Raw genomic sequence first — 26,832 nt, 5'->3', positions numbered from 1 at the left:
TAATGGTTTCATTTTCTTATACTTAAAATTGTTGAGCTATAGTCAATTTATTTTGCATTATCTGTGATTTATGGACACAGCGCTCTCCCCTCCCCCGTGATTAACCAGTTCTCCTGATATTCCCCTCCCCACTGAGGACTAACCAGTTCTGATACCATTTATTGAATCATTTACCTTTTTCCTCTGATTTGAAATGCCACCTTTACCATATGCTAAATTTTTATATGCATTTGTATTCTCTTTTCATATTTAAGAGTTATGTTTATCGTGAAAAAGCTCAAACATACAAGTAGAAGGAATAGGTGAGTGAACACGGACCTATCAAAAGATTGAATAAGATTTATTTTCTTTTTTTTTCTTAATTCTGTTTTTACTGAGGAGTTTTAAAGCAATTCCAGATACCATGTCATTTGACCCTTGTATCAGTTCTGTATGCAGCTCTAAAAATATGGATATTTTAAAAGATAAGTTATATATAATGACTTTTTATTCCAAATTTAAGGGAAAACACTTTTGGGGCTAACATTTGGTGTCTCTCTGTTCTTATTAGTAATCAGTTGCTTCAGAAGGTGATATCATATTGCCTTTTAGATGTTTAGTGTCATTTTAAAGCTTTCTTCCTGCACTTGTTTTTAGCAGGGGCCTGCCTCTGTGTGACATGGGTATTGAAATGTTTTACTAGTTTAGAGCTGTCCAGGTGACTTCACTAGTGGGTCACCTAATGAGCAGTCTGCGTGTAGGCTGCATAACTAATAACATTGTAAGCAGTCTTAAAATATAGCCAAATGTGTAGATGGGAGCAGAGGAGTGATACATAGGCAGTTCAGATATAGCTTAATCTGTTTTTGCCTGTGTAACAGAAGGCTTCATGCCAGAAATTAATAATGTTTTGATTAAATTAATGACTGCAGTCTTGAGGATAAGAGTGTCAGGGCATACGTCCTATTTGATTGTAGAATTGTACCATTACATTTAATGCTCAGTTTCACATTGTCAGTTTCATGTGAGAAAATATACTTCTGTCATGCCAAATGGGCACAAACATTTTGTATAACTATATGTTTCTTTTTAGGTTAGATTTGTCAATTAGATTGCACGTGTAGAATGTTTCCTTTCAATTTAATCTTCTTAAGAAGCTGAGTTAACCTCATAGGGCTTGTTCTGGATAATTTGATTATAACCTCAAATTTGTTCTCCAAAGACAGTTTTGGAAACTTAAAATATGGTACACATTTTTGTACATGTATTAGATTCTTTTGATAATGAGAAAGTATTCTTTTATTAAATAGCTGTGGTATTCACGAGGATTCACCTAGTATTCACTTGCAGTGATGTAAAACAAATACAGATTTTAGTTACCATTTGTACAATTCTGTAAAACAAATTTGAAAAATCTTCATTTTTTAAAAAAGATTCTATTTATTTATTTGACAGAGCATGAGCAGGGGGAGCAGGAGGCAGAGGGGGAGGGAGAAGCAGGCTCCTTGCTGAGTAGGGAGCCCAACACAGGGTGTGATCCCAGGACCCTGAGGTCATGACCTGAGCTGAAGGCATACGCTTAACGGACTGAGCCATCCCTGTGGGAATTCTTCATTTTTTGAACAATTCCACAGTTCCCTAATTTTCTTCTGTTTCAGTGTGTTTATATGTCTGTTTACATTCTGCTGCTGTCTAGTGAGTCCCATAGATACTTGACTGGTTAGGTCTTCTGGAGCCCTGCAGTTCCAAGAAATGATCTGATGAGGCACTGTTTTGTTTTAGCTCATTGGTTTCTACTATCTGGTTATTTGATTGAATTGCATTAATGTTTCCATATCCTCCTTCTGCTTTTAAGTATCCCCCTAACTTGCCATAGCAACTTCTTTCTAGATGTGTCTCCTGAGGCAGGGAAGCAAAAGCAAAAATAAACTATTGGGACTACATCAAAATAAAAAGCTTCTGCCCAGTGAAGGAAACAATTAACAGGGACGGCTGGGTTGCTCAGTGGTTGAGCGTCTCTGCCTTTGGCTCAGGGCATGATCCCTGGATCTGGGATCAAGTCCCACATCGAGGTTCCTGCAGGGAGCCTGCTTCTCCCTCTGCCTATGTCTCTGCCTCTCTGTGTCTCTCATAAATAAATAAATCTTAAAAATAAAAAAAAGAAACCGTCAACAAAACTAAAAGGCATTTGATGGAATGGGAGAAGCTTTTTGCAAATGACACATCCAATAAAGGGTTAGTAGCCAAAATGTATTAAAGAACTTATAAAACTCAATAGTGAAAAATGAATAATCTAATTAAAAATGGGCAGAAGACATGAATAGACATTTTTCCAAAGAAGATATACAGATGGCCAACAGACACATGAAAAGATGCTCACATCTGGGAAATAAACCACAATGAAATATCACCTTACAGTTGTCAGAATGGCTAAAATTAACACCACAAGAAACAACAGGTGTTGGCAAGGATGTGGAGAAGGGGGAGCCCTCATGCACCTTTGGTGGGAATATAAACTAGTGCAGCCACTCTGGAGAATAGTATGGAAGTTCCTCAAAAAGTTAAAAATGGAGCTCCCTATGATCTACTAATTGTACTACTGGTATTGGCCCCAAAATACAAAAAATAATTCAAAGGGATATGTGCACCCCCATTTTTGTAGTAGCATATCTAAAATAGCCAAATTATGGAAACAGCCCAACTGCCCATTGATTGATGAATGGATAAAGAAGATATGTATACATCTATACACACACACACACACACACACATGCATATATATACAGTGATGTGTTAGCCATAAAAAGAATGAAATCTTGTCATTTGTGATGGCATGGGTAGAGCTAGAGAGTATTATGCTAAGTGAAATAAGTCAGTGAAAGAAAGACAACTACCATATGATCTCACACATGTGGAATTTAAAAAGCAAAACAAAGAAGCAAAGGGGAAAAAGAGGCAAACCAAGAAAACAGATTCTTAACAATGAAGAACAAACTGATGGTCACCAGAGAGGAGGTGAGAGGATGGGGGAAATAGGTGATGGCGATTAAGGAGTACACTTGTGATGAGCACTGGGTGATGTATGGACATGCTGAATTACCATATTGTACACCTGAAACTAACGTTACGCTGCGTGTTAACTGACTGGAATTTAAATAAAACCTTGAAAAAAAAAACCCAAATACCATAAACTGGTTTAAAAAATAAATATCTAACTTCTGTGTGTGTTCATTCAACTGACTTGAAAAGGTTGCAGCATAATCTCAATAAGTAATTTAGTAGAAAGCTAGTCATATCTCTCTCTGACTTGAATAAATTGTTAAGGAATCTTCTTTTCTCCTTGTGTTCAATATAAGCAAATTATCCATGGCACTTGTACTCGGTTTTTCCATGTTAAGAATTTCTCAGTATCCTTCTGGTAGGTTTTCAGCCTTATTTTTAATTCATATTTGCTGGCTAAATAGGTAAAACAAAGTTTGGGCTAAAAATCTGATTTCTCACAGGCTAAACACCATAGCTTCTATTTGAGGAAAAAAAAAACCCACAAAAATACCTCAGTCTGTTGGAGGGAAATGGTAATATCTGAGACATTATTAATCAGACAGTGTGTATTTAACAAGATAGCTTGAAGATGTTCTGATTTACATACTTAATATCCTTTTAGAACTACTAAATTTAAAACTGTTGAAAATAATTATTTGTCCAGATTCTCAAAGAACTTTTATTTGTGTATTTATTTAATTTTTTAAAAGGTTTTATTTTAAAGTACTCTCTATACCAATGTGGGGCTCAAACCTCCAGCCTGGGGATTGAGAGTTGCATGTTCTTCCACCCAAGCCAGCCAGGCACCCCTTTTAAAGAATTTTTACAGAATTTAAATAATGTACCAGTTGTTAAGCTTCTACAGTGCTGGCTCTGTCCTAGAGGCAACTTTGCACAGATCATCTTTAATCTTGTCAACAAATCCACAAATATTATCCCTACATCATAGATGAAGACAGCAGAGCTCCAGAGGTTAAGGATCTGACTAATGTCACATAGCTAATATGTTGGTAGAATGAAGATTTGAGTCTTAACCCTGCCATCACAAGTTCATGGGTACTATATTTCCTAAGTTCTTACTCATATGTTTGAAATTCTGTAATTTTTAAAACAAAAATTGGGTTCTATCAGTGAGATGTTTGTGAATTTTCTTATTTTCCTTTTCATCTTCATAGTCTTGCTTTTGGATTTTGGATGGATAATGTGAACCCTTTGTTCACATTATCCATCCAAAATCCAAAAGCAAGACTATGAAAGGGAGCAAAGAAGGGTAGATTATCAAAATATTTTGTTTTCAGTTTCATTTGTTTACTGTGCTTCCAGGTGACATTTTTTAAAAATTTATAGATTAAGTTTGGCTTTTTACCAGGTTAGAATACTTGTGGTGTTTCTCTTTTTTAGTTTCATTTCTTTTGTTCATTGAGATTTGAAAAAGATTGGTTCAGGGGTGCCTGGATGGCTCAGTCAGAAGAGCATGCAACTCTTGATCTCAGGGTTGTAGGTTTGAACCCCATGTTGGGTGTAGAGATTACTTAAAATCTTTTAAAAAAGAGAAAGGGAAAGAAAGAAAGGGGGGGGGGGTGTTTAGTCCTTCTGTATTATTCTTTCACTGCTGTTAACACATTTTTCTCCCAAAGTCATTGCCATTCTACCTTACTGCTTCCTCAAGTTTACAATTTACATTTAAGTATAATTATAATACGGAATTATCTTAACTATTACTTAGTACAACTTTCATCCTATAAAGAAGTTAGTTATCATTTGCATTAGAAACTGATACATAGAAGTGTGTGTGTGTGTGTGTGTGTGTGTGTATGTGTATGTGTGTGTGTATTTGTCTTTACTGTTCTGAAACAAAAGGAAACCACTTGGATTTGCTAGGCTTTTTTCAGTAAAATGTTTTTGTGTCTAAGCATATTTGTAGGGACCAATTGTATTGGTCTTGTTTGGACTTTTTTGGGGAAGAGAGGTATATTAAAAGGCAGGGTGGTTGTTATTGTTGTTTTTGTTAGCGAGGCAATAAACTATAACTGTACATTTCCAGGATAAGACAGGCATACAACTTCTCTTCATGTGAACTGTTTTAGTCAGGTTTCATTGCAGAAAACCAATTCATTTTTAATAACAAAAAGAGGGTTTTCAGTTGCAGTGAAATCTATACCCTTATTTTAGAAAAAGAATAATTTTTGAAAAGTCTTAAGATAATCAGTTTATAAGCTGACTTTGTAAGCAAAGACTAGTAAGCAGACTAGTAAGTTTATGCAGTGATCCATTTAGAATATGGGTAATGGGATATGGCATAACATAGCTTGCCAGCTTAGACTTATTTTATGCATTTACATTACTCAGTGTATTAATGGTTTTAAAATGGTATCTTTTACATTATAACTTTTCCAAACTCATAGGGAAAGGGAAATTGCTATGTTGTGTTCAAAGTTTGTTAAAGTCTGTTTCTATAGTATATAGAAGAAGTAATATACCAATTCAAAAACTTTTCACTCAGTGCAAGATGTTTGCTATCTATGTTTTACAAAGTAAATCAGGGTGGAGATTGGTTATTTAATAGGATATATTTTGTTGGTTTCTTAACCATGGTACCTGACATAAAGAAAAATAGTATGATTTAGTAGACCCCTATTTTATTACTGATATATTTTGATGTGCTTTTAAATACGTTTGGCAGCAGTGGTGGTTAAGGTTGCAGAGTCTATTTGCAAATATCTTTTCTGATTCCACCTGTTGCCTTTTAGTTTTGTTGATTGTTCCCTTTGCTGTGCAGAAGCTTTTTATTTTGATGTAGTCCCAATATTTTATTTGTGCTTTTGTTTCCCCTACCTCAGGAGATATACCTAGTAAGAAGCTGCTACAGCCCATGTCAAAGAGGTTACTGTCTGTGTTCTTCATGTCTGATAAAGGGTTAGTATCCAGAATACATAAAGAAGTTATAAAACTGAACATGAAAAAAACAAATAGTCCAATTAAAAGAACGGGCAGAAGATATGAATAGACATTTTTCTAAAGAAGACATGCAGATGGCTAGCAGACACCTGAAAAGATGCTCAACATCACTCATCATCAAGGAAATACAAAGCAAAACCACAATGAAATATACCCTCACACCAGTCACAGTGGCTAAAGTTAACAACACAAACAAGTGTTGGCGAGGAGGTGGAGAAAGGGGAACCCTTGTACGCTGTTGGTAGGCATGGAAGCTGGTGTAGCCACTGTGGAAAACAGTATAAGGACTCCTCAAAAAGTTAAAAATAGAGGTACCCTATGCTCCAGCAGTTGTACTACTAGGTATTTACCCAAAGAAGACAAAAATACTGATTCAGAGGGATATATGCACCCTATTGCTTATAGCAGCATTATTTACAATAGCCAAACTATGAAAAGAGCCTGAATGTCCATGGACTGATCAATGGATAGAGAAGAAGTGGTATATTAACCACCAAGAACAATGAAATCTTGCCATTTGCAGTGATGTGGCTGGAGCTAGAGAGTAGTATGCTAAGCCAAATAAGTCAATCAGAGAAAGAAAAATACCATATGATTTCACTCCTGTGTGGAATTTAAGGAACAAAACAGATGAACATAGGGGGAATAAAAAGAGAAAGAAACCTGGAAGCAGACTCTTAACTCTAGGGAAAACACTGATGATCACCAGAGGGGAGGTACTTGAGCGGGAGGGGTTAAATGGGTGGTGAGCACTGGATGTTGTATGTAAATGTTGAATCACTGAATTATACACCTGAAACTAATGTTATACTGTGTGTTAACTAACTGGAATTTAAATAAATACTTGGAAAAAAATATGGTTATGGTTGAAGAGTCTATAGCCAGACTGTCAAAGTCAAATTCCTGTTTTGCCATTTGGTAATGTGTAACTTTGGTCAAGTTATTAAGCTCAGCATCCTTATCCGTAAAATTGAGATAACCTGCTGCATGGAATTGTTGTAGGATTGAATTAATTTATGCAAATAAAGTTCTTACAGGCTGGCACAAAGGAACATGCTTAATAAATGGTAGTCAGGATTATGTATATTTAAGGAATATTGGCTACTTAATGTGCTTTCTTTGAGAGACCGGAGAACCTTTTACATGCTGCCTGTTGTGGAATTCTTTTCTTGAGATGAGATCTTTGTAGTTTGGAGAGTTCACTACCTGATTTAAGGGGTTTGTTTTCAGTTTATGAAATAGGTATTTGGTACTACTAAGGAGTGACTACTGAGATGAGGAGCTGGCGGTCAGCTCTTGGCAGAGACTTATTTTGTAGGAGTGTTTAGAGCTGACATCCACAGAGGCAGCTCCTACTGTCCTGCACAGACTGTTCATCCTCATCAGCAGCAACTCATTAGAAGAACTCATAAGTTTTCATTTATCTGTTTTTGCTAAGACTTTCCTCCTTCCCAAAGATGCTTTTTGTTAGCTCTGACTCAGGAGCAAGCTAGGCAGATAGATACTAGGGTGTCCAGTTACTACTCAGTCTTGTATATACAATACAGAAATCCTGCCTTGGATGTAGTTGGATCCCTGCTTCTCTTTACTTCTGTGCTCCTAACACCTCACTGCCACTCTGAGTCCCACAAACTCATAAAACTGGGCTATGATCTCACAGATTAGATCTGAGGGCTAGAATTAACTTATAGGCATCAATTTCTGCAAGTGAAGGAAGTACTGTGTGAAAAAATGAGACAACAATTTGAGAAGTATTCCAAATTATAAGATTACTTAGTACTAACATTTTTTACATAGGCTTTTGTATTTCATACTACAGTATGCCATACTTTGCTACAGAGTGTATGGAAGCCAATTTTTTTGTTTGTTTAATTGAGTTTATTATACTCACATCAACAAGTGGTATTAAACTATGGACTAGAAAGTTTTTTTTATAATAATGGTTCTGTTGGAATGAAATTTTGTCTCATGTTTCTATGTTTTTTGGCATAGATCCTATGATTATGGTTTATAAAATATTCTCACTTCCTCTCTCCCTCTGTTTCTGAGTAGTAACATGATTTCCCAGAATACTTAACATACTTAATACAAAAAGACAATATTTGTTTTTGCTCTGGTTGCAAAAAGATACAACTGAAGCATTCTGGATAAAGATCTTACAGATAGTTAATTCCTAGGAAAAATGATGCTATTTCTATTGGGGAAAGTATAGCCTTTTGCAAGACTAAACCAAGATGAGACTAGTAATTTTTTCTAACTGTAATCTAGAAATAGTTAAATATTCTGTTCTATTTTAGCTAGCTACTTTTAAATATTTACCTGGGTTCTCTTATCTATCAAACATAAATAAAGTCTATTAGAGAAAAATTTATTGGTGAATTAAGTTAAAATGTTCAGTTCATATGTGTCTAACTTTTTTTTTTTTTTTTTTTAAGATTTCATTTATTTGGGAAAGCATGCACACGAGCAAGGGGAGAGGTAGTGGGAAAAGGGGAAGCAGGCTTCCCGCTGAGCAGGGAGTCTGACATGGGGCTGGATCCCAGGACTCTGAGATCATGATCTGAGCCAAAGGCAGACAGTTAACCAGCTGAGCCACCAAGGCACCCCTGTTTAACCATTTCTGCATTCCTTAGTGAACAAGATTTCCAGACGTGTGTGTATTGGGCTGGTATGTTTCCTTCCCACAGTTCTCACCAGGGAAATAGGTGAAATTCACTAAATTAATTGAAAAGTTTTGAATGTCTTTGTGGCTTATGATAAATTCCTGAAAATTAGGATTTTCTGAGTCTAGTTATATAGGTAGTGTGTAAAAAGTCAATATATTGCTATAAGGTACAGTTTAATAAGCCTTTAGACATATTTGGTTCAAATGCGTTCTGTGTATTTTAACCCTCTTAAGTGATTTGTAATATTTAGATCTATTTTCCCTATGGCATTAAGTAGAAGTAAGGCATGTAGAGTCAACGAATTACTTCTGGGTATAGCTCAGCACAAACAGATTTTGCTGTAATGAAGATTTTGAAATAGAAGAAAATGTGGACTGTTACCTTAAAAAAATAAATCAGCTTCTATAAAATTGTAATTGGAGGACTCTCTACCCCTTTGACCTATTTAAGCATATTATCAGACTTCTTTCTGCTTTGAGCTTAAAACAGTAGCCATGTCTCTGAGACCTGCCTTAATTATGTTCTGCTACCCCCAACCATTCAAGTCAGATTTAGGATCAATGTTTTCTTTGCTGCAGTTACTTTGTATGGAGGTGGGGGTTGAGGATGTGGATTGAGTATGCTTCTTTCCCATACTTCTTTTACTTTGTAATTATTTAACTTTTAAATTCACAGGTATTACTCTTCCCCCCTTCCTAGACTGAGTTAGAGTGGTCTCATTCAGAAGCCCCCTTCCGGTATTATCCCACCCCCACCCCCGCCCCGCCTATGTTACACACCAAACCGAGGTTCATTGCCTATTACATATTTGTGTGAGAACAGAGCATTTCATTGCCTATTACATATTTGTGTGAGAACAGAGCATTTCATGCCTTTTTCATGTTGCAAATATGTTTCCTGCTGGAAAGTCAGCTGGAAGGAAGTGGAGGTCTTGACTAAATCTTGATCACTTTCTGTTTTCTTGGATTCTAGAAGAGTGCTTAACATGTAGTAGCCACTTAAAAATACATGTTGAATGAGAGAAAAGAACTGAGGTCCTGAGAGGCTATGTGAAATAATACATGAGATTATATATTATAACACATATTATCAAATTAATATGAAAGTACTCTAAAAGGCTCTAGAAATATTAGGTACAGTAGTATTAGACATATTAGTGTTCATGTGATAGTAAATCATTATTCATATTTTAATCTATTATGAGGTAACAATACCCTCATAATATATTAGGAATGCTTTTCTTTTTTCTTTTTTAAAGATTTTATTTATTTATTCATGAGAGACAGAGAGAGGCAGAGACATAGGCAGAGGGAGAAGCAGGCTCCATGCAGGAAGCTCGATTTGGGACTCAATCCTGTGACTCTGGGATCACACTGAGTCAAAGACAGATGCCCAACTGCGGAGCCACCCAGGCGTCCCGCTTTTCTTTCTTTATTGTAGTTGGCACAGGTTGTTATATTAGTTTCAAGTGTACAACATAGTGATTTGACTTCTCCATACATTATGTGATGCTACCCCCAACCATTCAAGTCAGATTTAGGATCAATGTTTTCTTTGCTGCAGTTACTTTGTATGGAGGTGGGGGTTGAGGATGTGGAGCCCCCATCTGTCACCATACAACGATATTTGACCCATGGTATCATCTATTTTGTACCTTTTATTCCTGTGACTAACTCCATATCTGGAAGCTTGCATCTCCCACTTCCCTGCACCCATTTTGCCCATCTCCCACCAACCCCCACTGTGATAACCATCAGTTTGTTCTCTACTTATGGGTCTGTTTCTGCTTTTTGTTAGTTTTGTTTTTTAGATTCCACATATAAATGAAATCATACAGTATTTGTCTTTCTCTGACCTATTTCACTTGGCATAATACCTTCTAGGTAGACACACACACATACACATCTTATCCATTTGTCTGTGGTTGGACACTTGGGCTGCTTCTGTAGTTTGGCTATTGTAAATAGTGCTGCAGTAGACATAGGGTTGCTTTTCATTGTATGGAACAGAACATGTAATCAACAGTGGATTAAACTAAGGAGGGCTTATTTTTCTCAAGAAAAAAGTTTGGAGGTCAGTATATGCTGACATTGGATTAGCAGCTCTGCAGTGTTAAGGCTGCTGGTCTTTAAATTCTCTGGGCCACCTTCATGGTCACAAGGTGGTTGCTCCTGCTGGAGGCATTACCTTTCTGTTTGAGGCACTGTAAAGGAGCATGGATTGACGGCAGCATCTCTTCATTTTACCAGGAAACCAAAAGCTTTCCTAGAACATCTCTTCATTTTTCTGGGAAGCTGAAAGTCTTCCTGGAAGCCTTGCAGCACAGCAGACTTCCCCGTAGGTGTTAGGGACCACCTGTTTCACATGGCCACGCCTAACTGGATGGAAGGAAGGGGGTTAGCCGTGAAAATGGGGGTTAGCTTTTCCAGCCTCTGGTGGAGTTGGGGGAAGGGAGAAACAGTTTGGAAATAGGGTGCTGGGTTTGCTAACCAACAGTATTTACAAAATCTACCACTCTGGCTGGCCAAAATCCAAATACATCCTTTCTTATATGAATACATTTTATAAGGATACAGTCACCACTTTTCCAAGGGAGAAGATACTTGTTCTTCTTCATGACTGCATTTCCCTCTGAGTCCAACTTGTTTGTTTGATGTACAGCTTTCTCCATCAGGTCTGATAGTATCTTCTTGCTCTTTGGTGACCCTAAAGCCAAAAGAGAAAATCTGTGCTTCTGGTACATCCAGCAAAGTACTGTGGATAAAGGAACAAGGTAATTGTGATAAATCCTCCCACTTAGAAAACAGGTGAATTAGAAACTCATCGCTAGAAACTGGTCCATGAACACACCATACTGTGTGTGAAGACTTCTATTCTGGCAGTGGATTAAATTCCTAGTTTGCTAGTTCACTATTCCTGTTTCTGTTCCCAGGAAGCATCTCCCCAGGTCACAAAGTGTTGACTACCATAGTGATAGAAGTCATCTTGAAATCACGTAGGTGGATTCCTTCCACTTGATTTTTTCTTTTGGCTATTTTAGGGAGTTTCCCTTGCCATATAAATTTTGGAATAAGTTTACCTGTGTGTGCCAGAAACCTTTCTGGAATTTTGATAGGAATTGTGTTAAAACTTATAGATTAGTTTGGGGAAGAATTAACATCTTTATGACTTTTTCCAATCCAGTAACATGATAAGTCTCTCCAGTGATGTTGTCCTTTCATTTCTTTCAACAAAATTTTATAATTTTAGCCTACAGATCCAGTACATATTTTGTTAGGTTTATACCTAAGTTTTTCATGTTCTTGGGGCAATTGTAAGTGGTATTGCTTTTTTTTTTTTAAAAAAAGATTTTATTTATTTATTCATGAGAACACACAGAGAGGATTGAGAGAGAGAGGCAGAGACACAGGCAGAGGGAGAAGCAGGCTCCATGCAGGGAGCCGACGTGGGACTCAATCCCGGGTCTCCAAGGGTCACGACCTGGGCTGAAGGCGGCGCTAAACCGCTGAGCTACCCAGGCTGCCCGGTATTCTTTTTTGATTTTGATTTCACTTATTGGTTGTTGGTATATACAAATGCAATTGACTGACTTTTGTTTGTTGATCTTATATTCTGCAACCTTGCAGAATTCACTTATTGCTAGGAGTTTGTTTTTTGCAAATAACTGGAATTTTCTACATAGATAATCATATTATCTGCAGAGTTTTATTTCCCTCTTTCTGATTGATATTTGTTTTATTTCTTCTTTTGCTTCACCATGTCTTCTAAACCTTCCTGTATTATGTTGAATACAAGAGGTAAGATTAGACATCTTTTCTGGATCCTTGATCTTAGGGAGAAAGAATTCAGTCTTTCACTGTTAGGTATGATGTCAGCTGTAGGATTTTTGGTAGATGCTCTTTTCGTGTTTGAGGAAAATACTATTTTCCCCTAGTTTATGACTGTTTTTATCCTAAATATATCTTGAATGTATTATGGATATATAAAAATACTATGAAGGAAGCTAGATTACTCTTTTTTAGTTGGAAATGAGGTAGTATGTGAATAGTAAAATGTTAAAGTCTGAATGTTATCTAATACAATACTAAAGGAACTGGAGATATTAATTACTTGGCCCTGAATCAACTTCACTTATTTCTCTGTATATAGGGAAAGACTTATGAAAATCATACATGTGAATATTCTTTTTTTTCTCTTTTGACTTTTTAAAATAAATATTCCTTTAAACATTAAAAAAAAAAAACCCACTTTGTCAGTAGCTTTATTGGTCCTGCCACTGACGCTGTTTCCATAAAACTGATCCTTGTTTTCCTGTCAGGGAAAAAAAATATGTCCTTGCAGATAGAGTCATGTTTCTTATTTTATAGTGCTTTACATTCTCTTAGAAGTTTATTTTTGTTTTGTTCTTTTTGTTTTTTTTTGGTATTAGCTATATCTCCTTATATTGCTGAGCAGCCTACTTCTCTAATCTCGTTTCAAAAATAACACTTAAAAAATGGTGTTTATAGTAAAGTTACAAGAGCAATACCAAAAATCTGTTCTTTCAGCCATTTACTGGGAAGCCATTTACTCAATGCCTCATCATTCCCAAATTTCTTCAGTGTCTGCGAAGTTATTCTCTTACACAACCCCAATATAGACATTAAACATGGGGCATTAACAGCTGCACAGCACTGCCACCTGGTCTATGGGCCACCGCTTTCACGTTACTCCTGTGGTGCCCTGTATTTACAGTAGCGGGACCAATTTTGTAATCCCATCTTGCACAGACTTTTCAGATGTCTTGAAGACTCCCTTAATCTGGACTAGTTTTTGTCTTTTTTCTTGGCTTTTTATCTTTGACATTTTTGAGGGGGTGTAGTCCAGTAATTTGAATGTTTGTTCTCTAACTTGTGTTTGTCTGATGTTTCTCACGAGTAGGTTCAAGTTTTGCATCTTTGGCAGGAATATCTTTGAAAGTGATGCTGGTTTCCTCTCCATGTGTCCTGTCATGTGGCACCTGACTTTCATTTGTCCCATTATTGGTGATGTTAACTTTGATCAATTTGTTAAGGTGGTGTCTGCTGAGTTTCCACACTGTAAAGTTAATTTTTTTCCCTTAGGATGTATTTTGTGAGAGTTTTTTTGGGGGAGTGTCAATTTTCTATTCCTTATCAAACCTTGATGTTTCTGGAACTCCTGTGCTCTTGCATATTGCTGTGTTTTTACACGGATGCCTGCTTGTCCTTACTGGATTCCAGTGCATTCTGCACATGTTCTTCTAAAACTGCATGGGGCCATCCTCCTGCACACACACCTCTCTCTCTCACCTTGTGTGTGCTTTGGCAACAGGCTGAGCCACCTTACCTCCCTTTGGTTTTGATACTCCATGCCAGGCTGCCCTTTCATGCACCTGTCCATCTCCTTGTGCTGTAGTCCTGACAACCCAGGCTGGGCCATCCCCTGCAGGGATGCCTGACTTGCTCTTCTCAGTCTCTGCAACTCTGAGCTGAGCTGTCTGCCTTGGTGGGTGCTCTCACTTTGCTCAAACTGTGCTATCTCATGTCAGACCACTCTCCTTTTTGACCATACTCACGCTCTTTGTTTCTCGGGCACTGATACCCCATGCCACCATCCTCCTATACAGATACCTTCCTCATTCTGCTTGTATTCTGACACCCTTTTTACTGTGGATGGGCTCTGATACTCCTTGTACTGCCTCTCACCTTCCCCTAGTACTGTTGCTTGCTTCTTTCAGCCCCACTCAGTGACTTTGTAGTAAATTGTTAGAGAAGGGTAGAGAGGGTAAGGGGAGTTCCAGTTTTCTCTTGGTGGTTATATTCTTAATCAGCTTATATTCTTAATCAGCCCCTGTTACTTGCTTTCTCCCCTCTTCTTTCTACTTCATAACTCTTTTCACAAGGAGTAGAGGTAATTTGTAATATCCTAAATGTAAAATTTATTTTCCTTAGAGGAAAATAGGTGAGTGTATGTATGAATAAATAGCTTAGTTTGGGGCATTATGAAAGAGAAAATGCCTGTACATGGGAGTGAGTGAGGACAGCTCACATCACAGTCCCTTCCTCAGAGGGAAATTGGTAGTGCAGAGTCAGTTTAGCCTTGAGAGTAAGTGATCCATCCTGGCCTTACCTCCCAACTTCCTGCTTATGATGCCTTTTTGCAAGTCACAGCATTTTTCTTCCCTGTTTCCGCATCCAGAAGGTGGAGATTATAAATACTTACCTCATGGGGATGTTGTGGAGCTCAGATGAGATAATGTATTTAAAAATGCTTTGCAAGTGGTAAAATACTATGCAAATGTGGTTATTGAGCTCTAATTTATTGCATAGTCACATTGAAATCTGTAGGAAATCAAATCAAGCATTTCAATTGCACTTGTGACTTCTAGGCAAATGCCCTCTGATTCATAAGGTGGAGAAGAGGTCAGCAGAGTGTTCTGCGCTGCCACTTTAGGTCCATTGTTCTGTCACCATTACTCAATCAGGCGAACACTCCTCTTTTGAAGTCCTGACTGCTTACTATGCCTGTGTGACATATTTCCATCTTCTTGATGATTTTTACCCCTGCTGTAAAATAGCCCTCCTCACCCCATTGCCTGCTGTCTGTCATCCCTGGTGACGTGGGCATCCCTGATCTTAGATGAGTTCTTTCATGTGTTTACAGTTGCTTGTGGTGCGGTCGCTTGGCGTGGATCACTGGATAGTCATCTTAAAGTGAACATCATGTTTCCCACTGAAGCTACATTCTCCTCCTCTGATCTGCTTCTCTGTAGAGCTTCTTCCTTTGTTATGGTGTCTCAGTGTCTCTCTCTCTCTGTCAACTCTCCAGTTCAGAAACCTTTAGCTCCTTCCTCTGTCATTTCCCATATCCAGGCAGCTACAAGTTCTTGTATTTTTATAAAAGCTTCTTTCCTAATTGAGCCTTTGTTTTCCCATAATGAACAGTCTACCTTTGGTCCTATTACCTAATCCCTGAACCATTATTGAAACAGCCTCCTTCAAGGCCAACATGAGAACCGTAGCTTTCCAGGTCTAAGCTTGGGCTGCTGTTGAATAATTAGATGAAGAAGACTTTTGGGGTTAGAGCCGGTTTTCTGAGCAGCCAGCTCTTCCAGATGAGCTAGTCAGGTGATGCAGAACATGTCTCTAGAGCCCTGTAAGAACCTCCAGATGGTAGAGATCAGGCCTGTGGAAGATATACCTCGTCGGGCCTTCTAATTTATTTTTAATGCATAGGGTTTTTTCTTTTTCTTTTTTTTTCTATAATTATTATTCATGTAGGATGAAAAAAACATCTTCCATGATATTTTTGTAAGTGTAGTTTTTTTACTGGTATACAGTGTCCTGTAGATTGAGAGGTTTCCTGGTGTGTGTGTTCCTTTTAGAACAAGCAGCTCTCCTGGGAGAAATACTGGATTCTCTGTCAGACCTTCACAACCACCTCTACTGAAAGTATTTTTCTAGTGGTAACTTTTTGATTGCTGACAAGAACTAGTCCGTTTGCCTCTTGTTTGGTCTTGATGCTTATTCAGTAACATGGCTTTCTGTGTCCTTGATCTTTGCTTGTTTGTTCATTCTTCCTTCCGTTTTCTTTTTTTTCCTTCATTCCTTTGTTCCTTCCTTCCCTCTATCCTTCCTTCCTTCCATCCATCCATCCATCCATCCACCCATCCATCCATCTGTTGACGGTGAGAGCATACTCTCCTCTAAGTCCTGAGGTTGGCTCTGGGAGTGTAGCATTGAGGATCATAGATTGGGGGAGACATATCTAGGAATATTTGCCACGGAGTGCCATGAACTCATTTGTGGGCGTGGGGGAAGCAGTGCTTTTCTTCTTTCTGAAGAGGGTGGGGCAGTCTCTTAGGGCAGGTGACATGCAGCCAAGCTGTGAAAGGTTGAGTAGGAGCCTGCCAGGGGCAGAGTGGTGGAAGAGGCATTTAGGCAGAGGGCCCAGAAATGGAGAACAAAGAGGGTATGGCTCGAGCTTGTCTTTAGTGTGTGTTTTTTTTCTTTGTATTTAAACATTTTTAAAAAATGTATTAAGAACTGCCCTATTATATACCATTGGAAGTGTACAATTTGGGCAGCCCGGTGGCTCAGCGGTTTAGCGCTGCCTTCAGCCCAGGGCATGATCCTGGAGACCCAGGATCGAGTCCCACTGCATTTTTTAGCAGTTGGATTTTTAGGCTCCTGCATGGAGTCTGCTTCTCCCTCTGTCTGTGTCTCTGCCCCCCCTCCCCCTTTGTGTGTCTCTCATGAATAGATAAATAAAATCTTTTTTTTTAAAAAAGGAAGTATACAATTCAGTAGCTTTTTGTATACTCACAGAGTTGTGCATCTATCACTACGTTCAATTTAAAACCTATTCATTACTCCAAATAGAAACTCCACATCTTTCACCCTCAGTCCACCGGGCCTTCGCAGCCCTAGGCAGCGACCAGCCTCCCTTTTTGTCACTATAGATCTGTCTCTTTTTTCTTTTAAGACTTTATTTATTTGACAGAGAGCGTGCGCACAAGCAGGGGTGGTGGGGGGGGGGGGTGGGCAGAAGGGGAAGGAGAAGTGGACTCCCGGCTGAGCAGGGAGCCCCACACAGGCCTCTGTCCCAGGACACTGAGATCATGACCTGAGCTGATGCTTAAAATTGAGCCACCCAGGTGCCCCCTAGTATTGTTTCTTCTTTTTGTTGCTACTTATTTTTGGTCTCAAATTGATAACTCATATTTGTAATTTTAGAAAGTCTGAAATTGGTATTTGGGGAATATTATTTATGGATAACTGTTAATCAGTTGGACAATTACTAGATGCCTACTAAGTGTATAGCCAGCTCATTTTTTTTCTCTCTAGGGATTGTATCAGAATATCTAACATTGGTGTGGGGTGGACTCTTGACACATCAGAATAGACTGGCCTTGGAGTCCTTGACTCCATACATTCAGCTTCACTGTTTTAGTCAGAGATCTTTGGTGTTCTTTGCCCTTTGGAGTCTAGCGAACCTAGACCTAATCTGTAACTTTATCTTTTATCTGGATCTTTCCTGTCTTGGCAGTTTCCTATGGGCTTTTTTCTTTTAATTACCACCAAAGTGGTAAGTTTTGATCTAGTAAGTTTCCAAGATTAAAAATCCAGAGGTAGCTCCTGTATTTGAGATGATATTCAGCATATAATGTAAGCTTTACTTCAAGGAGATATTTCTGTACTCTAGAATTTGTCTTAGAAATTGGTCATCAGGGTGAATTGGTCATTCCCAGCAGATGACTCAAGTTATTGATTTGTGCTGCACAATTGAGGGTTTGTATATCATTCTGAATGAAAACCAGATGTTTTGCATATTTACTAGTGAGTCGTTTTTCTTGGTTATAATTTGCTCCTTGGCTACACAGAACTCTTTTCCAGCATATTACTTTTAGACTATTTGAATCAGGAAGGAAATTTTCCATAGAATACATGAATTTAAGGTTATGATTAGACTGGTTGCTCTGTAAAGTCATCCTGGCAGTTTTCCCCTATCTGGCTCCATGCTTGCTGCATCTATCACCTCCAGCACTCCCTTTGCCAGTGCAGACTCAGGTAACCCTATCACCATAGTTTCTAGGCTCTGAATTTCTTTCTAGTTGGCTGCATTGGATCACTGGTGTGTCCCACCATATCAGATGTGGTTGTGGACACCAGCTCTGTGTCACCATCAAGGACTTACTAGACGAGAAGGAAATAGTGGCAGGGCAGAGGGTAGAAAATCTATATTTGCTAGTGGGGATGCTGATGAGGAAAGTGGGGAGCCGGAGGCCACCAGTGGGGCCTAGGGGCCGGGGAGGAGGATCAAGAGGGTGGAGATGATGATGAGGAAGCTGAGGTAGACTGGAGCAAATGGGCAGCAGGAGATGTTGAGGAGGATGATGTTGATACCAAGAAGCAAAGACCGATGAGGATAACTAAACAGCAAAAGGAAAAATTAAACTTAAAAATAAAGGCCACCTTTACCCACTTATGCTCCACTTCCTGTGAGTGGAGAGCCTGCTGTAGACAGTGCCACCCATGGGTGCTCGGCACTGCAGCATCCAACCACAACTGCAAAGTGGATTTGCAACAGGGAGGAAGACAGAACCCAAACTGCCATGGCCCTGTTGTTTTTCTTCAACCTACTTTAAAAAGGAAAATTTGTGTTTTTAATTTACATTTTATATTTTAGTCCATCTTGTGAGGGTTCAGCCATTAAAAAATGACCTCAGACGATCAAACCAGCTGAGGAGCCTTCTCTGGCCTATTTCTGACTTTGTTTGTGCTGTAACCATGTTCATATAGTCTCTTAAGGAGGGAATATAGCCACAGGTCTAACCCCCAGCATCCCTAGCTTTCCGTCCTGTAAGTAGTTGGCTTTACAACATGGTTAAAAAAGGCCAGAGATAAAAAGGTTTTTTTTTTTTCCCCCTTTTCTGTTTATGCAGTTGCTGTTTATTTTTTTGGTCTGTTTAAGTGTGAAACATTGTTGTTCAACAATATACTGGAATTGTGTTTTGCTGAGTTCTTGAAAAAAAAAGACATAGTTGCATTTTTTAGCAGCTCTGTTTTTTTGTATGTAGTGAATTATCAATAGTGACTTATTCTTTCCCTTACCAAAATAGGTTTTCAGCTTGCTGCCAGTAGGACGTATCTAATGAACCCAGTTTTCATTATCCATATTATAGATTACCTAGGCCTGTTAAAACAAAAAGCTCCAGCTTTTCCTTTGGGTCCTTGATAGGTTTTTTTTTTTTTTTTAAGACTTTATTTATTTGAGAGAAATCAAGAGACAGCATGAGTGGGGGAGGGGGCAGCAGGCAGAGGGAGAGGGAGAAGCAGGGAGCCTGAGCAGGGAGCCTGATGGGGTCTCGATCCCAGGACCCTGAGATCATGACCTGAGCCAAAGGCAGATACTCCACCGAATGAGCCACCCAGGCGCCCGGTTCTTTGATTGGTTCTAAGTCACCTGACTGCAGCTATAGGGAGGCAGGAGGCTGTTGCCTAGCCTGGGAGAGACATCTTGGCTCATACTAAGGTAGTGACAGTAGAAGGAAGTAGAGGCATTCCTATTATTTTGGAGGTAAGATATCTTGGGAATAATTGGATGTGCTGTAGGGATGGTAATGGGAAAGGTGTGATTAAAGGTGGCTCCCAGGTCTCTGGTTTCAACATTTGGGTGGATGTGCTGTTCAGAAAGATGGGAGGATTGGAAGAGGTTACGTTCAATCATTTGCCAGTTGGCTCTCAGATACAGTCCCTTGACTTTCTCTGTGTTGCATGGAACTGCCTCTCACAGTCTTCTCTATCTTTTGGCTTTTGTGGGTCAGAAAGGCCAATGGGAGGCACCGATGGAAGCCTGGAGGGTAGGAATGAGGAGAAGAGAGTGTATTTTCCTCTTGTTTTTTTGCTCCGGATTGTGTCCAGTTTCATTCCTGAGGCTTTGCTCCTTCTTTTCGCTCCTACTTTGGCATGGATCCTTTTTTTTTTTTTTTTTTAGACTTTATTTATTAATTTGATTGGAAGAGAAAAAGAGAAAGAGAGAGAGAACATGAACTATAGGGGTAGGGTGGAGGAGCAGAGGGAGAGGGAGCCAGATGTGGGGCTGGGTCCAGGACCCTGGGATCATAACCTGAGCCAAAGGCAGATACTTCATTGACTGAGCCATCCAGGTGCCCCCTCATGGATCATTTTAATTACTATTGTAAAACAGATTGTGAAAACATGGCTATTCCATTCTGTGCATTACATAGTCACTATGGAGAACAGAGAATGGGATGCAGAAGAAAAAATTAATCCATTGACCAGAACTTTAATTTTACTTTTTATTGGTTTTAAGAAGTTATTTTTAAACATGCACCTTAACAGCACTTTTAAATTCTCTTACAAAAGCATACTATATTCTCTGACTTCGCAGTAAGGCATCCAATGATTGTACCATAAACTCATTCCCTGGGTATGATTAAGCATAATGGACATTTAAACTGTTTGGACTTGTCTTCCAGAGTTCCATGGTAAAGAGACTCCCTCAAAATGCTTGTGGGCTTAAAATAATCAGTGTTTTTTCCCCATCTTCATTTTGTTCTTAGTGAAATTTTTCATTGTTGTTTTTGTATTAGCTCTCTTAGCTGCCTTACTTAAATCCACGAATAGGCTTCTCTCTGTGTTATGTGCATCTCTTCTAGGTGACTTTCCAAAGGAACAGTTGTGTAAGATAAATGTGTTCTGAGTGTGTGCATATGAACCATGGCCACCTCTTTTGTCATGTGGCCGTTATGTGCAAGCCTGCAGGGTGAAGGGAAGATTGGTTGCTGTGAGAGTCAGCCTGTGCTTTGGAGCAATGATCCTCTGCTCATTATTAATTCTCTCTTGATTTGCATGTCTCCCACGGATTACAGAAGGCCAAGAGCTGACATGTTCAAGATCTTGGAAATTTTGGAAATAGCCAAACAAGTTCCTTTTGAAGCCTGTATTAGTCTTCTTAGAAAATACCATGAGGCAACCTCAAGGCCATGTAATACTTCTTTACTTTGTTTTTAGATATTGTCTGTATTATTTTTGATCAAGAGGCAAAGAACCACTAATGAGGCATTCTAATTTCCTTAAGTTTATAGTCTCTGGAGTCAGTTTGTCTGGATTTCTAATCCTGTGGCCCCCCCCCGCCCCCCACACCCCCGCCTTGCTGTGTGATTTTAGGCAAGTTACTTTTTCTTTCTAAGGCTTAGATTCCCTGTCTAAAATTAGAGTAAAAATGAACCTATCTCAAATTGGGAAGAGTGAGTGGGGGAAAAAATGAATATGATATGCGTGTTCATTGCTGGATGCATAATATGTACTCAATTATTTTAGATTTAAAAATAATTTTTCTTGTGTACATAAAGAAATAGTTTGGAAAGTAATGCATTTTGATTAAAACAAATAGTTTGTTTCTCCTTCCTCACCCTCAGAGTAGGTGGTGTGCCAATGCATCATTTTCTTGGTTCAATGAGGACAAAAGCTCTTAGCAGTGGGGAGAGAAGTCCCTCAGAAAATGTATATCCGGTCTCTGTTTTCATGATGGATATCAGCAGGAAAATAGCTTTTTATATTCTCACCTTAAAATGAGAGAACACTATTGATTATAAGCTCTCTGGAAAAGGAAACTTAAAAAAATTTAAAGTTTGATTTCGTTTTCTTAAATGAAAAAAAGTGATACATACTTTAAGAAATTCAAGCACTACAGATGGAAATGAAATATTAACATATTCCTTCTCAGGATTAAACGTTATTCAGTTATAAAAGTAATGCCCATGCAAGTTTGAAAATGGGAAACAAAGAATATAAAAGGGGCACATGAACAGCTTGCCCTTCATCTGACTCCCAAGTCAGTGTTATGTATATACTTCCAGAAATTTTCTTTGCTTAGAATGGAATTTCCCTTTGTAAAAAGCATATACAAGAACTTCTATGTGTACCTTGCTTTCTTTTACCTGATGATTTAATAAAGATTATTATAAATCATTTACAGATGTATCTTGTTTTCTGGACAAATCAGTGATATTTTAGCAGTAGTCTCATAATTTATTTAAACAGTTTCCATATAATGGATATATAGGCTTTCTAGATTTTTTTGCTTTGTCAGTAATGTTCACAGAGATTTAAAAAATTGATTACTTTCTGTATATATGTGTATGTATGTATGTGCATATATAGAGGTGTATATAAATATATACGTGTGTGGTGCAAGTAGTCTATAAGCACGTGTTAGAGAAGTTCTGATGCACATTTAAATTTTTGAGAGCTATTTTCACATTGCATTCCAAAGCTTTTCGTGAGTAGAGATTGCCATCAGCAAAGTTGCCAGTTTCTCCATTCCTTTGCTAGCACTACATAGTGTCATACCTTTTAATATTTTCCAATTTGATATGAGAATATAAGATTTTATTTCATTTTGCATTTAAAAAATTGAGTGAGATCTATGTGTATCAGGATACATTCCTAGCAGATCAACGATCTACATGTAAAACCATGTGTGTATTAGGAGAAAACATTGTCAATCTCCCTAGTGATGGAATAGAGGAAACTTGTTAATTATGACTCAAAATCCAGAAGCAATAAGAGAAGATGTTGATGAAAAGCCCTGTTGATTCTCTTGTCCGCACACCGTCCTCCTGTTAGTAAATGTAAATGGCACCACAAGCACCTGAAAGGCTCAGGCCCAAATTCTTTCCATGTGCTTGTGAACCCTGCTGATTCCTTCTTGTACTGTTCCCATTTAATCTATCTGTGAATGCTCTTGATTCTGCCTCCAGAATAGGCCCGCATTTGCTTCTCACTTTTGCCATCGCTGTAATCCCAGCACAGGTTACCATGCTCTTCACTTAACTCCTTAGACCAATGCACCAGTTTCCAATTGGTTTTCTTTCCTTATTCCCCCATTGCCTTTACTTTTGCCCCATTTACAGTCTTCATGGCACTTCCAGAATGGGCTTTCCAAAGTAGAAATTAGCCGTTTGAAACCCAGTGGTGATTTCCTGTTATATTTACAATACAGCACTCTGGTTGCTGCCTGCCTCTTGGACCTTCCTTCCTATACCGACTTTCCCTGTGTCTTGTCACACTGGTCTCTCTGATACCAGAACACGACAAGCTCTCTGTTTCATGGCCTTTTACTTGCGGGATTTTCTTCTTGAAATGCTCTTTCTTCTGGTCTTTGCATGATCTTTTATTACTTGAGTCTTAACTCAGATTAACTCCTGAGACCAATTATTCTTTGCCCCTTACTGTCTCTCATCACCTTAGTAGCATTGACCAGTACCTGAAATTACCTTGTTTTCATCAGGCTTCTTCCTCAAGACTTAAACTCCTTAAAGGTAGAAACTCTTCTTACAGCCATATCCCTTGTTCCTAGAATAGAGCCTGGCACGTAGTAAATCTTCATTGTGTTATGGTGGTTTACTGACTACATTTATGCTTATAAATAGCATGTTCTGACAATATTAACTGAGTTCGGAAATAACTGGATAAGAAACTCTTGCATTTTTTGGAAAGGACATTCTCTTTTGAGGGGTGGTTAAAAAGTTGTGTAATTTTCTAGGCATTTTGGTATATGCATTGGATTCCTGTTGATTGCAGTTAGATCACCAAGCATAGTATTCCCTTTATTTTGAAAGTCTGTACATTCCAACATTGGCAACATTTCAGACAAAGTAGAATAATTTGCCTTATTTATTGCTGGAGTTCTCCTTGAGAGGGCTCTTGTTATAATATGTATAGTGAGAGTTGTCTTTACAGTGAGAGGTGGCTTTAAGGTGATTGAATAGAAGAATGTGCCAGGATACAAAGCTGGCATCTGACACAGTTCTGTCTTTATGTTTTTGTTTGTTAATTTTTTTAAGTTTAATTTTTAAAAAAGATTATTTATTTTAGAGAGAGCATGCACACATTTGTGCAGGCAGTGGGACAGAGGGAGAGGGAGAGAAGCTCAAGCACACTCCACACTCAGCATGAAGCCCATTGTGGGGCTCAGTCTCACCACCCTTAGGTCATGACCTGAGCTGAAACCAAGAGTTGGACGCTTAACTGACTGAGCCACCCAGGCGCCCCTATTTGTTTATTTTAAACAAATGCCTAGCCTTTATTTTTTAATCATTAGTTAACATCTATGACTCTTTCTTATCTGTGCAATGCATTGCTCAGAGTTTAGCTTGTCTTTTAAAAAATCAGCACTCAGTATTTGATGGGCATCTACCATGTACCAGGTGTAAGTGCTGAGCATGTAACTGTGAGCAAGGTCTCAGCCCTAAATATTTGTTAAATAAATTGGTTACTCTCTTGAAGATAATTCCTAAAGATTAATGTTGCCTTGAGAGCTTTACCAGGATGGGAGAAGTGCCATATGCATGTGGTCCCACATAAGCTATCATCCTTCTCTCTTCCTGAACCTACTTGCACCTTGTTGAGCATTCCATGCATATAAATGTTTATTCTGTGTCCATCAATCGCTGTGTTAGGCTCTGGGCATTCAGGGGGCAGCAGATAAAAACGTTGTCTTCAGGCGCACCTGGGTGATTCAGTTGGTTGTCTGCCTTTGGCTTGGGCCATGATCTCGGGGTCCTGGGATTGAGCCCCATGTCAGGCTCCCTGCTCAGTGGGGAGTCTGCTTCTACCTCTGCCTCTCCATTCATGCTCTCTCTCTCTCTCTCTCAAATAAATAAAATCTTAAAAAATATATTATCTTCTGTATTTCTTAAATAGTAATACAGACAGGCTGGAAAAATGAATTATTTTAATACAGGATGTGAAGTACTAGAATAGTCTGTTCGCAGTCTACCATGGGAGTGCAGAGAAGAGGCAGCTACGACCTCAGGCTGCAGCTGAAGGATGAGTAGGAGTTAGGTAGATAGGAAACAACGATATTCTAGCCGGACAGAGTAGTGCAGGCTTTAGGAATTTCAGGGGATTTGGTATGGCTGGAGGGACAGATGAATGTAGGGAGAAGTTAATATTGAAGCTGGGGAGCTGGCTGGATCTGGAAGGGCCCTGAATACCCTGGAAGTCATCAGAAGATTGATACTAGAGGGATGTCTTCGGGTGTCATTGTGGGGAATAATTGGGAGGGAATGAGGGGCAATATGTAAGTACCCATTGTTTCTGAGTTTGAGCAGGGAAGTGACATAGCTGGATTTTTTAAGTAAAAGGTCCCTCTGACTGTTGGCAGGGAAATTAGACTATGGGGAGTGGGAGGAGGATACACATGGAAGGAATGAGACGGGTTAGGAGGGATAAATAGTAATAAGCACCTTCCCTTGCCTTTAATTGATCTGAGAATTTTTTATTCTTGTCTCTAAAAATATTTCATCATTTTTATGATAAAATGTTTGGTAAAAATGTTTTTATCAATTTACTAAGAGCCTTGCTGTGCTCGCCATCCCTTTGACGTCATGCTTTCCCTTGAAATTCCCTTCCCAGGTAGAGAAGGTGCACGCAGACCTCTGTTTTCCTGGTTCTTCATGTCATTGTACCTTAGCTTCTGTTACTACCTTAGTAAACATTGAGGGTGCTACGGTCTTCAGTGTTGGGTTTTTTTTTTTTTCATTGTGGTAGTCCTGTTTCATTGTGTGCATCCCGTTAGGCAACAAGGTATTGGAATAACCAGTAAACACTTAAGGCATTTACAGAGTCCTTTCATAGGTTTGATGGGTTTGAGTTATTGATTGCATTGTCAATGAGTTTGTCACAGTATGGTGGTAGCATCCCGTCCCTTACCTGCGGTTTCAGTTACCCGTGGTCAATCACAGTCCAGAAGCAGATGATCCTCCCTGTGACATATTGTTAGAAGGTCAAGTAGTAGGCTAATGCTGCATCCCAGTACCTGTGTGTCCACCTCACTTCATCTCACATAGACATGCTATCATCTCATTATGTAGGCATTTATCATCTCATGTCATCATAAGGAGAGGAGTGAGCATAATATAATAAGATAGTTTTACAGAGAGAGACCCGCTCACATAACTTTTATTACAATATATGGTTATAATTGTTTTATTTTATTATTAGTTTTTCTCTTTTTTTTTTTTTTTTAATTATTTATTCATGAAAGACACAGAGAGAGAGAGGCAGAGACACAGGCAGAGGGAGAAACAGACTCCATGCAGGGAGCCCAATGTGGGACTCTATCCCCAAACCCCAGGATCACGCCCCAGGCTGAAAGCAGGCACTAAATCACTGAGTCACCCAGGGATCCCAGTTTTTGTTATTCTCTTACTGTGCCTAATGTATAAATGATACTTTATCACAGATATATAGGTGTAGAAAAAACTATAGCATATATAGGGTTCAGTTTTTTTTTTTAAAACATTTTATTTATTTATTCATGAGAGACAGAGAGAGGCAGAGACATAGGCAGATAGAGAAGCAGGCTTCCTGTGGGGAGCCCAATGTGGGACTCTATCCCAGACCCTGGGATCATGCCCTGAGCCAAAGGTGTATGCTCAACCACTAAGCCACCCAGGCATCCCTATAGGGTTCAGTATTATCTGTGGTGTCAGGCATCCCCTGGGGGTCTTGGAATGTGTCCCTGCAGATAAGATGGGGGGGACCACATACATAATAATATTTGATCAAACCGGTGAGAGGAATGAAAGGCTCACTTTGAGGTAAATCATTAACTTTTTAAAAGACAAATTATATTTTTAAAAACTTCTTAAGCT

At 38.8% G+C, this 26,832-nt stretch overlaps 1 protein-coding gene across 11 annotated transcripts in view; it reads left to right on the top strand.

Annotated features, from left to right (window-relative positions):
• The window catches only part of CDKAL1 (CDKAL1 threonylcarbamoyladenosine tRNA methylthiotransferase), a 641,987-nt gene that overhangs the window by 75,642 nt on the left and 539,513 nt on the right, over nucleotides 1-26,832 (top strand). The gene's annotated exons all lie outside the window — the stretch shown is intronic.

Source organism: Vulpes vulpes, chromosome 12 (assembly GCF_048418805.1).
Source record: "Vulpes vulpes isolate BD-2025 chromosome 12, VulVul3, whole genome shotgun sequence".
Classification (NCBI taxonomy): domain Eukaryota; kingdom Metazoa; phylum Chordata; class Mammalia; order Carnivora; family Canidae; genus Vulpes; species Vulpes vulpes.
This window is presented reverse-complemented; position numbering and strand designations above follow the sequence as displayed.